The sequence below is a fragment of the Salminus brasiliensis genome, chromosome 9 (assembly GCF_030463535.1).
Source record: "Salminus brasiliensis chromosome 9, fSalBra1.hap2, whole genome shotgun sequence".
NCBI lineage: Eukaryota > Metazoa > Chordata > Actinopteri > Characiformes > Bryconidae > Salminus > Salminus brasiliensis.
In genome coordinates, this window is record NC_132886.1 from 35631142 (window position 1) to 35646259 (window position 15118).

A 15118-nucleotide genomic window follows, 5' to 3' on the forward strand; every position below is an offset into this window, starting at 1 on the left:
ACGGAGCTATAAAAATAGAATAGCTTAGATACGGTAATTGTGGCCAAAGGGTTAGAGAGGTGGGCTTGAGACCGGAAGTTTGTCGGTTCAAATCCTACCGGCAGGTAAGACTTGGGGGTCGGGGGAGTGAAAACTGCATAGCGGAAGTGCACCTAACTCCCAACTGCTGCCCGGGTGCTGAAGTTGGCTGCCCAACGCGTCGGGTGCGTGTGTGCTCGTTTCCCCCAAGTGCACTAGTGTGTGTGTGTGTTCACTACCACCGATGGGATAAATGCAGAGGACACATTTCACCATACATTGTACAGCGACAGATACTTGCACATTTACCTTTTTTAAAAGCTTTTTAAGTGTTGCTGCTTGTTCTATTAGGTGTATCTGTAAGTTATATTGATCCTGAGTTATGAAGTCTACGATACCGGCATGCTTTTAGGGTGGTTATAGTATAGGATAATATATAGTTTAGGAAAAGGCCTGGGGGTCAGGCTGGTGGGAGGGCAGTTGGTCTGACACATTTACATTTAAGGCATTTAGCAGATGCTCTTGTCCAGAGCGACTTACAAAAGTGCTTTACTATTTACTCAAGAATAACCTTTAGCTAGTTTGAATTCAAATATACCTCTAAGTTTAGACACTACTAAACACAAGTCAATAATGTGACCATACTCTGCTCTTCACCCAAGTATTCTCAGAAGAGGAGGGTCTTCAGTCTGCGTTTGAAGACAGCTAGTGACTCTGCCGTTCGGACACCCAGGGGAAGCTCGTTCCACCACTTTGGTGCAGGACAGAAAAAAGCCTGGGCGCTTGCCTTCCGTGGATTTTGAGGGATGGCGGGTCGAGCCGAGCCGTACTTGAAGCTGGAAGGGCTCTCAGGACGTCCCTAACAGGGGGCAAGGCTGGTAGAAACGGGCACAGCAGAACTGTAAGGGTTAAATTCCTACACCAGCAGCATGTTTTCCAGGTTTTAATTGCTTTTAAAGATCTGCTGACAAATACTGAGGTTTGACTTTCGGAGCAGATTGGCTTTGCAGCGAAAGCTGTCTGGAACAATCTGTGCAAGCGACGTTTGTAATCCAGGCGAATTTGACTTTGATTATGACTTTTAATGGAGTTGAGCACTCCTGCAAGGCACTGTTAGGTATATACGTAGCGTGTGCCCGACCGTGACACACACAGACAAGTGTAAAAAGCATGCTGTCGCACATCTTCTTCGTCTGCGGCTCAGTCACACATAGCACTTCTGAATGAGCACGCGGTCATGTAGGCCTGCTCTGACAAACAGGCATGTCTAAGAGGCTTTGCTCTCTTTGAGAGGCTAACAATGTCTGTCTCTCTCCCTTTTCTCTCTCTCTCTCTCTCTGTGTATGTGAGAGCATCCCCGAGGGCCTGCTGGACTGAGCCACAGGGGCTCATGCACATGCTTCCTTTGAGCTCTATAGGGGAGGTTCATCATACAAGCTTTATTCTGCTCTTGCATGAGCCTTGTTTTCTCTGTCTCTCTCTTTACATTGAGAACAAAGGGTGTATGGATCGTGAAAGATTCATGGCACAAGGAGGGAAAATAGTGATTAATAACTCAGAAATGTTTACTTTGTATCGTTTGTCAAACTGCGCAAAGGCGAGGCATAATTCGCCACTGAAAAGCTGGCTTTTCTGCTTTGATGAGCGCAACAGGGCATGTTTGAATATTCCAGAGCATTTAGGGAATTCGCACCTCGCATTTCTTTACCTCCTAAAACACTGTCCTCAGTTCTTCAGCAAAGAAAGGAGATGCAAATTTCGTAAAGTGACATGAGAGACAGTTCATGGACCCCAAAAACAGAATAATGTTCAGCAAAGTACTGCAACTAACTAATCCGGTCCTGTCTTCAGGTAGTTGGCCTACTCAAACACACCTGGAAAAATGGATCCGCTGGGCGACTACCAAGTTTTACTGGAGGCACCCCTGCAGTCACAACCTTCTAGACCAGTGGTTCTTAAAATCTTCAGTCCTGATTTGGGCTGCTTTCATACATGGTATCGGAATCCGATATGCGACAATGTGACTCAGACCGAACAGCCAGATCGAAATTTACGCAACTATTTTGTCAATCCAGCTCGCCATTCCTCATAAATGGACGATGGACAGCAGTGAGGGAGGTGTGCAGTGGCAAGGCTGCGAGGTAACAGACCACATAAATATGTGGGGTCACATATGGCAACAACTGCTCCTTAAGAAGCAGTTGAACGCAGCCACAGGAGGGCGCTGCTGCAGTAAAAAAAAAAAGAAGCCTAAAAGCGAAGTTTTAAAAATAATAATAAAAAAAATATATATAAAAATAACCAAGTGCACAAACCAAAGAAGTGTTTTTTTTAGGAGGCAGGAATGCATTCGTTGTGATAAGCCCAGCTGTCAGCCACTGGAACTCGCGAGGATGATACTGAACCTTTGGGAGCCGACTACAGCACTACTTGTGTAGTGCCTGTTTCACTCATTTCTCACCTCTCACGCTATTGTGTACAGTTCTGCACTCTATACAATGCTGGCATAGGCTGGAAGGCTGGACAGCGGAATGTCAGTTAAGTGTGTTCATAACTTCAGGCCACACCCACATAGTTTTTTTTTTGAGAAGCATGTCATGTATATATTTCATTCAAACCTTTCAATATTAACAAGCTAGGTTAGTTTTATATTTACATCATATTCTGGATTAAATGATTGGTCTAAGTGCATTAAAAAAGGAACTCCATTAGTTTATATTTTGGTATATATTGGTATATGTGTATCCATGCTAGCTCACTATGTGGAAGAAATTACTGGAAGCCTCCTTCCTTTAACCTAGTCAGTGTAACAGGCTCAGGCTGGACCTGAGCACCATCACCTGGGTATCATGCATGAATCCTTTATGTCTTAGGGACTGGGCCAACAGCCTGTGCAGCAGGATACTTCCTTACTCCTTACTCCCTTTGACCTCCATCACATCAATTCCTGAGCTACCTGAAGCAGGGCTTCTTCTGAAGGTTTCTTCTGCATGAGCCGTCAACGGAGCCGGGTCAGCATGTAGCATTTGCTTTTATCTCTGACTGTGGAAGTGAGTTGAGCAGTCCACTCAGCAGCTTGTTTTACAACAGCAGGACATTTGATGCTTTGTACTGGCCGACTGAGATGGGCGTGTGTGCAGTTTTGATGAACTTGTCAGAACTTTCTGCTCCAACTAAAGGTGTTTAACCACAGAACACTACAGGCAATCTTGCGTGCTATGTTTGGGTATTGCAGTGAGCATGGCCATATCTACAGTAAGGGCAATGGGTTGGCACCGTGGAGTCCAAATACAAGAAATACAAGGCAAAACAAAGGCAAACTTGCTAATTTCCTTACCCCTAGCACTATAGCACAACTGGGTAACCCCTGGTGGTGTAAGAATTCACAAAATTCAGATTTGGTTGGATAAAGAAATTTCACAGCAACAAAAATACAGCATAGATGGAAGCAAGCTTGCTAGCTAACATTATATTGGCCTCTTTGCTTCAGGCTATTGTTTTGCTAGCTAGCCTCTTTAGCTACACATAGTGCTACAGCATAACTGGATAACCACTGGGGTTGGCGGTGGAATGACTCACAAAATTCACAAAGATTTTGATACATTTCTCACAGCAATAATTATGAGTGGCTAAAATCGTACCTGATGAAGATCATACACTACACATGAGCTAATATGTTAGCTCCAGGCTAACTCTAGTCATGACACAGTGCTAAAACTACACTATATTCATATAATACAATAGGTTGCAGAAATTCTCCCCGAGTCACCACATTAGATAGCGAAACGGCTAACACTGACGTTAGCTAATTACTCATGCAGTTTTAGCACGGGCTGTAGCATATTAGAACCCATGCGTTTTACTGACAGGCACAGGTTCTGACAACTTGCTGAATAGCACAGCCGCCTCCTAGACATGGAGCCCCATTCAAGCCCAATGAAATGCTGAACAATTGTATTTATTTGTCTTTCAAACGTTCTCCACACTTTTACCATTGGCAGTTCCCACCCACACACTGCTATCAGTGCTGAGAGGGTGAAGGCCAACCACTTTGTTTGAAAAGGCTGGTAAGTCAACTTTGAATCCCAGAATCTTAAAGGAATGACTCCAACATCTTAAGGAATCCATGCCACGAAGAATCTGGGCCGCTCTGAGAGAAAGAGGAGGAGGCCCTACCCGGCATTGGTATAAAGTGCTTGGTGAGCGAATGTAGCTAGATATCCGTACGGACGTCTGTATTTGGCAGCATCTCAGCTTAGAGACGTCTTTGGACTCTAGCCTGTTCGCATTAGCTAGGGATGTTTTCTGAGTGGACAGTGAAGCAGTTCTGCAGGTCGCCTTGGACAAGAGCGTCTGCTAAAAGGCCTGAATGTAAATGTTATTTAGACCTAGGAGGTAAATGGAGCTGAAGTGAGCAGTGAATGGGAATGCAAGGTCTAATGAGGAGGGTGAATGCACTGCGCATCACCGCTCTGCAGACGAAAAAACAGTGGGCCTGTTCATTCTATTGCCGTGAATCAGGGGCTACGTTTTACCCGGGCTTTGAGCGGTTAAATGGTAAATAGGTTTGGGAGAGTCTTGGAATAAGAGTAGAATTGAAAGGATTTAAAGAAGAAAAAAAAGAGAGCTGTAAATCCGTTCAGTTCAGGTTAGGATAATTGGGGTCTGAGACCTGATAATGCTGCATTGTTATGAAGGCTTGTTGATTTATTTATTTATTTATTTATTTATTGGAATTTTCAGGGATTTCGGGCAATTCTGTCATTCTTTTTAAGCCCAAGGGAGACTTGTCTGCGGACTTGTGGAAGACGGGAGATCAGATCTGCGGAAAAGGTGATTAGCCAAAAGAGCTTTATATTTAATTAAGCCGCTGTCAGGTTGATGAAGCCAGCACCTGAGTCCTGACTGCTAGAGGTGATGTCCGACTTTCCTGAGGGTGACATTCTCTGGACTCCCATGGTTTGGTAAAATACCTACTGGGGCTGCCGAAGATTACTTCCCAAGAGCAAACCTTATCACCACCCCAATGCTGGCGGACATAGAAGAATGAATGGAAGTTGAAGCTGAACCGAGCTGTTCTGGGCTTCAGCAGCCAAACAAATACAACCCTTCCCTGCAGGCTTTCCTCCAAAGCCTTTCAAACGCCTGTACGCAGAATGCCTGAATGCTAGTGCTAACTTATTTAACTTGGTAACCCCACAATCATAAATATGAAGCTAATGCAAGCAGACGTATACGGAGCTAATTATTCAAGCTAATATTAGCTAACACAAAGGCAAGCTTGCCAGCTGACGTTAAAGTTACCTCAGAGTCCTCTTAGCCTCGGGCTCCTATCTCTTGCTAATTTCCTCAGCTATAGCACTGCAGCATGACTTAGGAGCCACTGCTAGTGGTGTAAAGATTCACCGAATTTTACTTGTGATTCACTTTTCGTGAAAAAAGAAGGAAAATACAAAGACTTATACAGAGCATAATTAGCAAGCTAATATTAGATAATACAGAGGCAAGCTTGCTAGCTCTCATCTTTTGCTAATTTCCTTAACTGTAGCACTATAGCATAACTGAATAGCCACTGGTTGGAGTAGCTAAAATCCTACCTTATATTAACTTTATAAACAAATTTATAAATAAAGATAAAGATCATGCTCTGGACATGAGCTAATATGTTAGCTCCTAACACAAGCTAACATGCTAGTTATTATGCACTGTTAAAATACCCCTGATAGCAAGATGATAGCAAGTGGATAGCGGACCACTGTTGACCCACTAAACGGAGTATTATACAAAACGCCACTTTCCGTCACTCGTTTTTCACCAACCGTCCAATTTACTTCTTTTTCCTTCATTTTTTTGTACTTTTGTTATCTTTTGTTTATCTTTTAAATTATTTTCAATTTCAGCAACATTTTCTTACTAAATAATTTTATATCCAACCAAATCCATATTATTTTTCTCTTTGTAATATTTGTCTTAGTTTATTTTAATATTATTTATTTTAATATTTTTTTATTTTGTAAAAAAAATCAAATTAAAGGGTGAACAGCAGTGGGGTATCAGCCTTATTAAGCCAGTGGGCTGATATATGCTCGCTATCTGGGAGATGTTATCCTAATATAATACAGTAGGTTGTATAATTACTTCCCAAGTAACCACATTAGCCAGCTAGCCAGCTAGCACTGACATTAGCTATTTGCTCACATCAACAGCTTTAGCAAAATGCACAGAGAGTTAGCATCACCCTTTGTTATGGTTGAATTCTTTTCTTGTCAGTTTGTAATTATACTTCATGTTTGCAGCTAGCTAGCTAGCCTTTCTCCCGTTTACAGATCCCGGGACAGCCACCAGCATGTGGTTGTTGTTGTTGTTGTTGTTGTTTTTTTTACCCTCTGAGCGCAGATGTTTTATTGAGTACTGCCAGAATGTGAGAAGAATGTCAGTTAAAAAAAATGTTCTGGCTTCTAATCAATGACCCCATCGAGTTTTTTGTAAGGGGTTTTGACTTTCAGTCATGTCATTATTTAATTTTTTTTTTTTTTTGCAAACATGGCAGATTTGTGAAATCCTGGGAGAAACAGGATTAATTACTGTGCCTTTGGAAAGTTTATTCCAGACTTTTATGAGCGCCATTGTGTTTGACCTAGTGGCACCGAATGCTCTTCCAGCCTTTTCATTCAGAGCTTCTGCAGGCAGGCTTAAGTTCCTTGATGAGCTTATTTCAAGGCCCAGAAAAATACAACCGGTGCTCCTCTGTGAACTGCTCCTGTTTCCCTGGGATTTGGCACTCCTCTAGAATACCATAATACTGGCCTCTCTCTCTTTCACTTGCTCACTCCCCTCTTATGCTGCTCTTCTCCCTCTCTCTTCCTTCTCTGATTTCTGGCTGTGCTCACAGGGGGGTTATAACACTATCAAAGGCAGCCTCCCTGCCGTTCTGCTCAATTACATGGAAGGGCTTTAAAAGCACCGTCCGAAGTCGGCAAGGTCAGCGCTGCCTCTCGCTGTAGTCGCATTTAGCAGGGTTAGCGGATTAACTCAGGGCAGGCACAGGGGGATATATATGGAACGCTCGTCCAGGTGGAGTGTCCGTTTGCGTGGAAAGTGTCTGTATCTTGCTGTTACCACCATTTTCCTTTATTAACAATATCCCAGAGAGATATTTATATATCCTTTATACATTGAAACTGTGCCAGTAGAGCATCGATTAGCAGGAACTGAACTTGCCTTTGTGGAACTGTTTGCCCGCTAGTACCACAACCAGCTCAGCTCTACAGTTCTAGTCAACACTGCTTGTTAGCATTTAACAGTCTAGCAATTCAGTCATGTTGAAGCCTTACATCACTGACAATGTTACATCTTTCAGTGATACTAAAGATGTGTGATTTGATCATTAACCAAAGTCAGTTTTAATCCTAAAGAAGTCCTATTGAAAATGGAATGGAAAGCTATATCTACCCTTTGTGCTTTTATTTTCTGGCAGAAGGTGAACTTTAAATCTGTGTGACATATCACATTGTGGAGGTATGTGGAGTGTTGGTGGCCAGCACACATTGTAATCAGGTCACTCATGCAGAATTAGCAGCAGATTCTAGCTAGTAAACCGGAATCAGCATTAGCATTAGCCTTAGAAATTTACCTATACTACCTAACTACTTTGTTTGAGAAGGAGCAGGCCTTTGGTGTGTGAGGGGCGAGCTGTGGTAAGGAGACGGCGACCAAAAAAATCTGCTCTAATTTTGGAGGTTGGAGGGATCACTAGACGCCAGCATCTTCCAGTATAGTCCAGCTGAAATCCGAAACAGGAAACAGAGGAAAAACAAAAGTGCAGAAGTCGTTTTTTTGCAGTCAATGGTACATTCATGGAAGAGCCTACAGCTAAAAACATGAACGGATTAACAAAATAACAAGCCAATTAGTTCACTTAGCCAGCTAATTAGCTCATAGAGGCTGGCCCAGCCGTGGGCAAGTGCATTCCTATTGAGAAACTGTCTGCTTGTCGTCTCTTATGATCCATGATGACTGATGACCCTTGGGACCCAATAACTAGAGAATCTGTAGTGAGGAGAACTGCGACCTTTTGACATCTTCTTTGGTCAGGCACTAGAGGGCGCTTTTAAGAGAATCCGGGGTGAAATCTAGGTTTAGTAAATGATTGACTGATCACGAATGATCTTTTTCGTATATAAATATTCTCTTTTTTCAGACATGTTCTGTAAAACTTCAGCAGAGCAGAAATTAAAGTCAGTTAGCCTGTTAGCTGAGCTAGCACAAGCACCACATTATTTATATTATATTATATATTATATTACTATTATGAAAAAAAATCTGCTTTTTCTGGCTTTAAAGCAACACAGTGGAAAATTGGCATTTTGTGCTCCTGGCTCCCCCCTACAGTTGAGAAGTGTAGCTTTGAGCCACCACTAAAGGACAAGGCTTTCTGGACTTCTGAGAGATGCAGAACCATCAATGAAGGTGAAAGAAGCATGTGGACTAAGGCAGTAGAGCGAGTGTTGTCCTGCCCACTTCTCCAAAGTTACATACAGCAGTTAGCAGCAAGTCAAGTCAAGTGGGTTTTTATTGTCATTTCAACTACATACAGAGTACACAGTGAAACGAAACAACATTCCTCCAGGACCAACATCTATATATGGTGCAACATAGACACAGTGCATACAGAACACAAGTGCAACACCGTACAAGTGCAGACAGACAATACAACACAATACAGACAAAGAATAGTGTGCAAAATATGCAGTGTGTAATAAATATTGAGTCCAGTGAGGTAGTAAAGTTATTTGTGCAAAATGCTTCCCATATTGTCTGGGGTAAATGATGAGAGAGAGAGAGAGAGAGAGAATAGAACAAAAAAAAAAAAAACATCAGTTCAGTCTCTGGAGTTGAGAAGTCTGATGGCTTGGGGGAAGAAGCTATTAAGAGTCTGGTCGTGTTGGACCGGATGCTGCGGTACCTTCTTCCTGATGGCAGGAGGGAGAACAGGGAGTATGCTCCCTATTATCAAAACAAGTCTGAAATTGTCACAAAGGTATCAGTAGTAGGACAAGAGATCAACAAAACATCAGAACCTCCAATATAAGGACCTCTGGAAAAACTCCTTCAGAGCTGGAGGAAGAAACCTCACAAGGGGGACCCATCCTCCTCTGGTCTGCATTATTGATAAATTATTGATAAAAGTCACTGTACCACCTCATAAGACTGATATAGTCGTAATATATAATATAACTAATATAAGCATAATAGAGATGTTAAGAGTAATGAAAGTAATGATGGTTAATGGTGGTAATAATAATAACTGTAATAATAGTAGCAAATAGTTACATTCCACGCAAACGTCAACATAGTCGGTAGGCAGATAGCCGTAGCAGAAATAGAATTAGTTCTATTTGGATTCATGAAAAACAGAGAATGCGAACATGATCGGAGTGCGGCTGACTGTAACAGCTTAACTAAAAGGAAAGAGCCAGAAGGTAACACAGACATGGGAGCACCCTGAAACACTGGCATCCATCCGCTCCACCGTCCACAAACCTGAGTGATCGCGTGCAAGCGGTGGGACGACAGCGCCAGCATCGTAGTTTACCATGTTTCCCTGTGTCCATGAACTCCTGGATCTGTAACCTTTATCTAAAGGAAAACATTACTGACCAAACCCTAAACTACACAGATATGTTTCCAGCCTAGACTTGAAAATTGGCCCAACCGTTATGTGGAAGGTAATTCCAGACGTGGTGAGAGGGGCTTTAAACGTAAAGGCCTATTACTTCAACATTTCTGCCATTGCATGTGATGTAGCTTTTAGAGGCGTTAAACTTTAGATAACTAGTTCTGTTCATCTCTAATGTAACTTGTTACACCAATCCACTCAAAAAAAGAAAAAGAAAAATCATATTCTGCAAAATGTCTGAACAATCGATGGACTTGCTCTTTACCTCGGTTTAATATGTAGCGATTTAGCAATTCGACCGTGATATAGACATTTAATGCTCTTTTCTTTCCTCCTTTGCTGCACGTCAGTCTTTATCTCCTTCAAGGCCCTCCATCTCCACTACAGTAAATAAAGCAATCCACATTTCAGGCTCATTGTACGCCCAGGGCTATCTCAAGTATCTTTTATAAAGTAGGCAGCACTTGTAGTTGACTTCTCATTCAAAACATCTACGCCGAGAGGTCGCACCACATAAAGCAAACAAATTACGTATGTCTCGGGAGTCGTCCGACTGTGCTTGCGGCGCGTCAGGCAGGATGAAAGGTGGCGGCCATTGGCTGCTCATGTGTAATGGATGCAGACTCAGGTGTTGGGCGCGCTGGGCTGGTTTTATGTGGCTTTAATGGCGTCGGCGGAAGGGGAGGGCTGGTGGTGGGCGCGTGATGGATGGATCGGCAGATTGTCTGACTGACGACTACACAGGTTCGCCTGATAAGATCAGTGTCTTTTTTATGCCACAACGAGATGAGGGACGGGCGTTGCAGGGGCAGGTTTCGTCATAAATATTACTAATTTATTTCCCTCGCGCCTGTGCCAGTTACCGAGGGTGCAAACGAGAAAGACGGAGCGAGTGGGAGAGGAGGAGGGAGAGGGAGCGGGCGAGAGAGATGGAGAGCGGCGGTTAGGAGGGGAGAGGTGGCGAGAGATAGAGAGTGAGTTGTACAGAGGGTGAGAGAGAGAGAGAGAGACTGAGAGCAGATCACAGAGAAATGGCTGAATGAGATAACGAAAGGAAAGAAAGAAAGAAAGGAAGGAAGGAAGGGAGGGAGGGTAAGAATAGAGTGGAGAAATGATAATCACGGTAATTTGTCCTGGGAGAGAGTGAGCGAGAGAGTGAAAGGAGGAAGGAGTGGCACAGGCAGGAAGAAATGAGAGAGGTGGCTGTGACACAGAAAGAACAGCTTAACTCTCTTCTAAGGCTGGAAGCTTTTTATTTATGTGTGTGAGTGTGTGTGAGTGTGGGCTTGGATGCGTGTGTGTGCGCGCGCACGCTTTTGCATCATCCATTACACAAGCACACACTCACTCCATCTGTCTCTCTGCCTTGCATCCCTCTTTCTCTCTTTTTGCCTCTGTCACAAACACATACACACACTCATGTTTTTAGACCTTCGCAGGACTTGATGGCACGAAAATGTCCCATATATACATACATGCACAAACACACACCAATCAGCCATAGCATTAACACCACTGACAGGTGAAGTGAATAACATTGGTGATCTGGTTCCAGTGGCACCTCTGACGGCTAGACGACTGGGTCAGAACATCTCCAAAACATCAGGCAGGTCTTGTGGAGTGTTGGAGCTAAAAGTGCTCTAAGGAAAGACAACTGGTGAGTCAGCAAAGAGGGTCATGTGCACCCAAGACTTACTGATGCATTTGAAGGCCCCACCTCACAGCTCAGAGGACTTAAGAGATCTGCTGCTAACGGCCTGGTGCCAGATACCACAGGACACCTTCACAAGTCTTGAGGAGTCCAGAGCTGTTTTGGCGGCACAAGGGGGACTTGCACAGTATTAGGCAGGTGGTATTAAAGTTATGGCTGAACAGTGTGTGTGTGTGTGTGTGTGTATGTATATGTGTATATGTGTATATATATATATATATATATATATATATATATATATATATATATATATATATATATATATATATAAATAATCTGTTCCTGGCATAATAGCAGGGCCTGAAAAGGGCCTGAAGGTTTGGGCACCCTCACCCTGCATAGTCAGTACTTACAGTACAATACACTACTAAATGAACAAAAGTATTGGGACACCTCCGCTTTTATGCTCTGATGACATTCCATTCCCAATTTATATGCATTAATACATCGAGTCGTTCCCCCCTTATTGGTATTTACAGGCCGAGCAGTCCCAGTACTTTATTGTATCACAGCTTTTGTAGCAGCTAAGAGTCTTCAGTTCTTGTTTAGGGGGCTTTTCACTCATTCTCTCTGCAAAGGGCTTCCAGTTTTGCAAGATTCTTGGGTCATCTTGCTCGGGTTATAATGCTGAGAATCAGCTGATACTGATCCGATCTGGTCTGGTCTCTGTTTGTTTAAATAATACAGTCACACAGTTTAGATCAGTTTATATAATGAGACATTCTGGACTGATTGATTTAGACTTTTATTAAAATTGTATAGTGTGTTTAATATTTTATAATCCAGTCTGACTCACCTCCCTGAACCAGTCAGCTCCCAGCTCCTTTACAACACTGCAGTCTAATCATGTCCGTACTGCTGCTGCCGGTTGGACAGTAATGTCCGTTAATGGCACCTTGAGGACACCAGAGGGCGCTCTGAACACTGTGGTGAAACTGGATTAAGATTAAAATAGCCAATACCCGATCCATTAAAATGTGCCTGAATCATATATGTGCATATAGGTATACAGACAGTATAGTGTATGATATTACATACAGTACACTGTCACACAGAGGGACACTCAAATACATACTTTATTTTAGGTCAAAAGCAATCCATGACTACATGTGTATACACACACACGCGCACACACACACGCACGCACACACACATCTCACATGTATTTTAGCGGTTCATGAATCTGAGGAAATAAGACGGAGTGATGGAAAAATTCTGATGTGACAAGCTTTATGATACACCTTCAGGGCTAATTTTCATACATTCTCTCTCTCTCTCTCGCTCACTCGCTTTCTCTTTATCTCTCTATCGCTCTTTCCCCTCTATCTCCCTCCCCTCCCTCACCTCTCCGCCTCCATCTGGCCTGCTTTTAAAAGCACCGTGCCGGCCAATCATTCACACTGAAAATAAAACACAAGTGCCCAAGTGGGCCTCTTTCCCCTCGCTCATCGAGACACTTAGCGCGCGCTCTTGCCACACCATAAACCGCATTTATTAAGCAACAGTTATGCTTTTATCAAACCCATAAAGCTCATTTATGCCGCCGCGGCTGAGCCCGTGCAGCTGAAGCACGCACAGTCCAAACCGGCAGGTGATTATAACTACAAATCTCATGCTCCCGTGAAACATAACGACAGCGAAACGCTGCGGCTTGGCTGTGACAACATCCATCATCAGGTTCAAGTAATGCTGGAGAGACGTTTTCAGCCTCTTCAGTGATGGAAGCACCAGTCGGAGGGCTGTAAATTGAAAAGAAAATAGTTACCTGTCAAACACTAAAACCTTTGTTTTTGATGCTTTGTTCGAAGGCTACATACATAAGGACTCACTATTCGGCTTATAACACATAGATAAACAAGCAAGACAGCCTTAGAATAAGGTACCATGGTGTATTTATTGAGTATTTGTGTTATCTGGGCCAAGTGGGCCAAAATAATGTCCATTTTCATAGTACGGTTTTATGAAAGCCACCAAACATGGGTCCCTACCGTCATAACTACTTCATAAGTGTTACAGTGAGCAGATTTGCTCCATAAAACATCTGTCATCTAGCGAATACTGGCGGAACTTGCTGATTGAATTGCAATTCAATCAGCATGCGCCTTGAGCACTACTCGAGTCTTAAGCCGCTGCCTCTGAGAACGGGCCACTCTGTCCGTATCGCGGGCAAGTCATTTCTGTCATCTGTAAACAAAGGACAACAGCCTTGACAAAGGATCGAAAATGGCTTAATAGGGCGATAAAAATCCATTAAAATAAGCCTTGATCAGATTAGGACATCCCTGTGATATTATTTACAATGAGGACGCGTTGGGACTCATACTGAATTGCAGGACTGTCAGGCCGAGCGCGGCTGTGCATCGTGGCTCTTCCAGTACAGTCACTGCTTCTGATATCTATTTATGCTCTGTCGCTCATAGCAGTCTCATAGATCTCTCAATTTGGAAGGAAACGGGCGTAATTAATTCTCTTTATTGCAAACCACCCCCCCCCCCACCTCCAGTTGTCTGAGCTATTTCTTTAACACAGCATCATTCGTTTTTCCTTGAGGTTGCACGGGTCTATCTCGACTCTGCCTGATCACGATGCACCAAAGACACGGAAGGCTCATTTGAATGCGTATAGGAGCGTCCCGAGGGCGAGTCCGCCAAGCGTGAAGGATTCAAGCGGGAAGGACGAAGGCTGGGGAAGAGCGAGACAGGGAAAGCGTGGAGAGATGTCTTTCTCGTCTTGTAACAGCTGTGATTATTAGAACTCGAATCGTTTTCCAGCGTTTCGCGCCAACTTCAGAAGCACCATCACGGACATTTCCTATCTCTGATGCCGTGGCGCTCTTTGACCATTTCCCAGAGATGGCCATGTGCAGAGATCGGGTAATTTGTTGACTGATGTAGCTGATCAGGTCTGTTTTTGAAGTGGAGAACGGCGGAGAAAGAAGAAGCAGCCTGACCGCCTGCGAACCTGCTTGGGATTGAGGACCAAAGGTCCGATGGTGGCAACGGGGCTGTAAACAGCAACCCTGAAATTGAGCATGGCTGAGTTGAGTTGAGTTGAGCCTGAACGGCACATGAGGGCTATGGTAATAATAACAACAACGTGCCTTTATTGCTATTTATACTTGCCAGGGTCAGAGTACAGGGTCAGCCATTCTAACCCAGCAACTGTTGGGCCCTTGAGCAAGGCACCTTAACCTCTCGGCTCCAGTTTCCAACAGTGGTAGCTTAGTGGATCTGGGTATCAAACCCACAACCCAGTGTGCTAATCACTGAGCCACCCCTGCCACTAGAATATCAGTTATGGAAAAGTACCGTTTCTCAGCGGTAGGGTCTCAAACCAAAGCCCATGAAGATACTGGAGTGTTAATCTGGTGCCTTAGGCCACAGGGCCATTCAAGCATAGTGTATGGGTGATCACGCTCAAGCTCACTGAGCCACCACTGCCCCTAGAATATCAGTGTTATGGAAAAGCATTTCACAGCGGTAGGGTTTCGAATCCAAGCCCTCAAATATACGGGAGCCCTCAAAGATACTAGTGCCTTAGACGGCAGGGCCATCTAAGCATTGTGCATAGACGCAATGTTCTGTTGTGGCAAACTTTTAGCTATCTAGTCTGCTTTGACTAGCTTGGTTTGTTGATTAGCTAGCTTTGCCTAGCTAATATGCTAGCTAGCATCTGGTATCTGGCTCCTCAGTGTCTTGAGTAACGCGAAT

The 15118-nt window shown here is 43.7% G+C and overlaps 1 protein-coding gene across 5 annotated transcripts in view; it reads left to right on the forward strand.

Moving 5' to 3' along the window:
- The window catches only part of cdh24b (cadherin 24, type 2b), a 248342-nt gene that overhangs the window by 146795 nt on the left and 86429 nt on the right, over window positions 1-15118 (forward strand). The gene's annotated exons all lie outside the window — the stretch shown is intronic.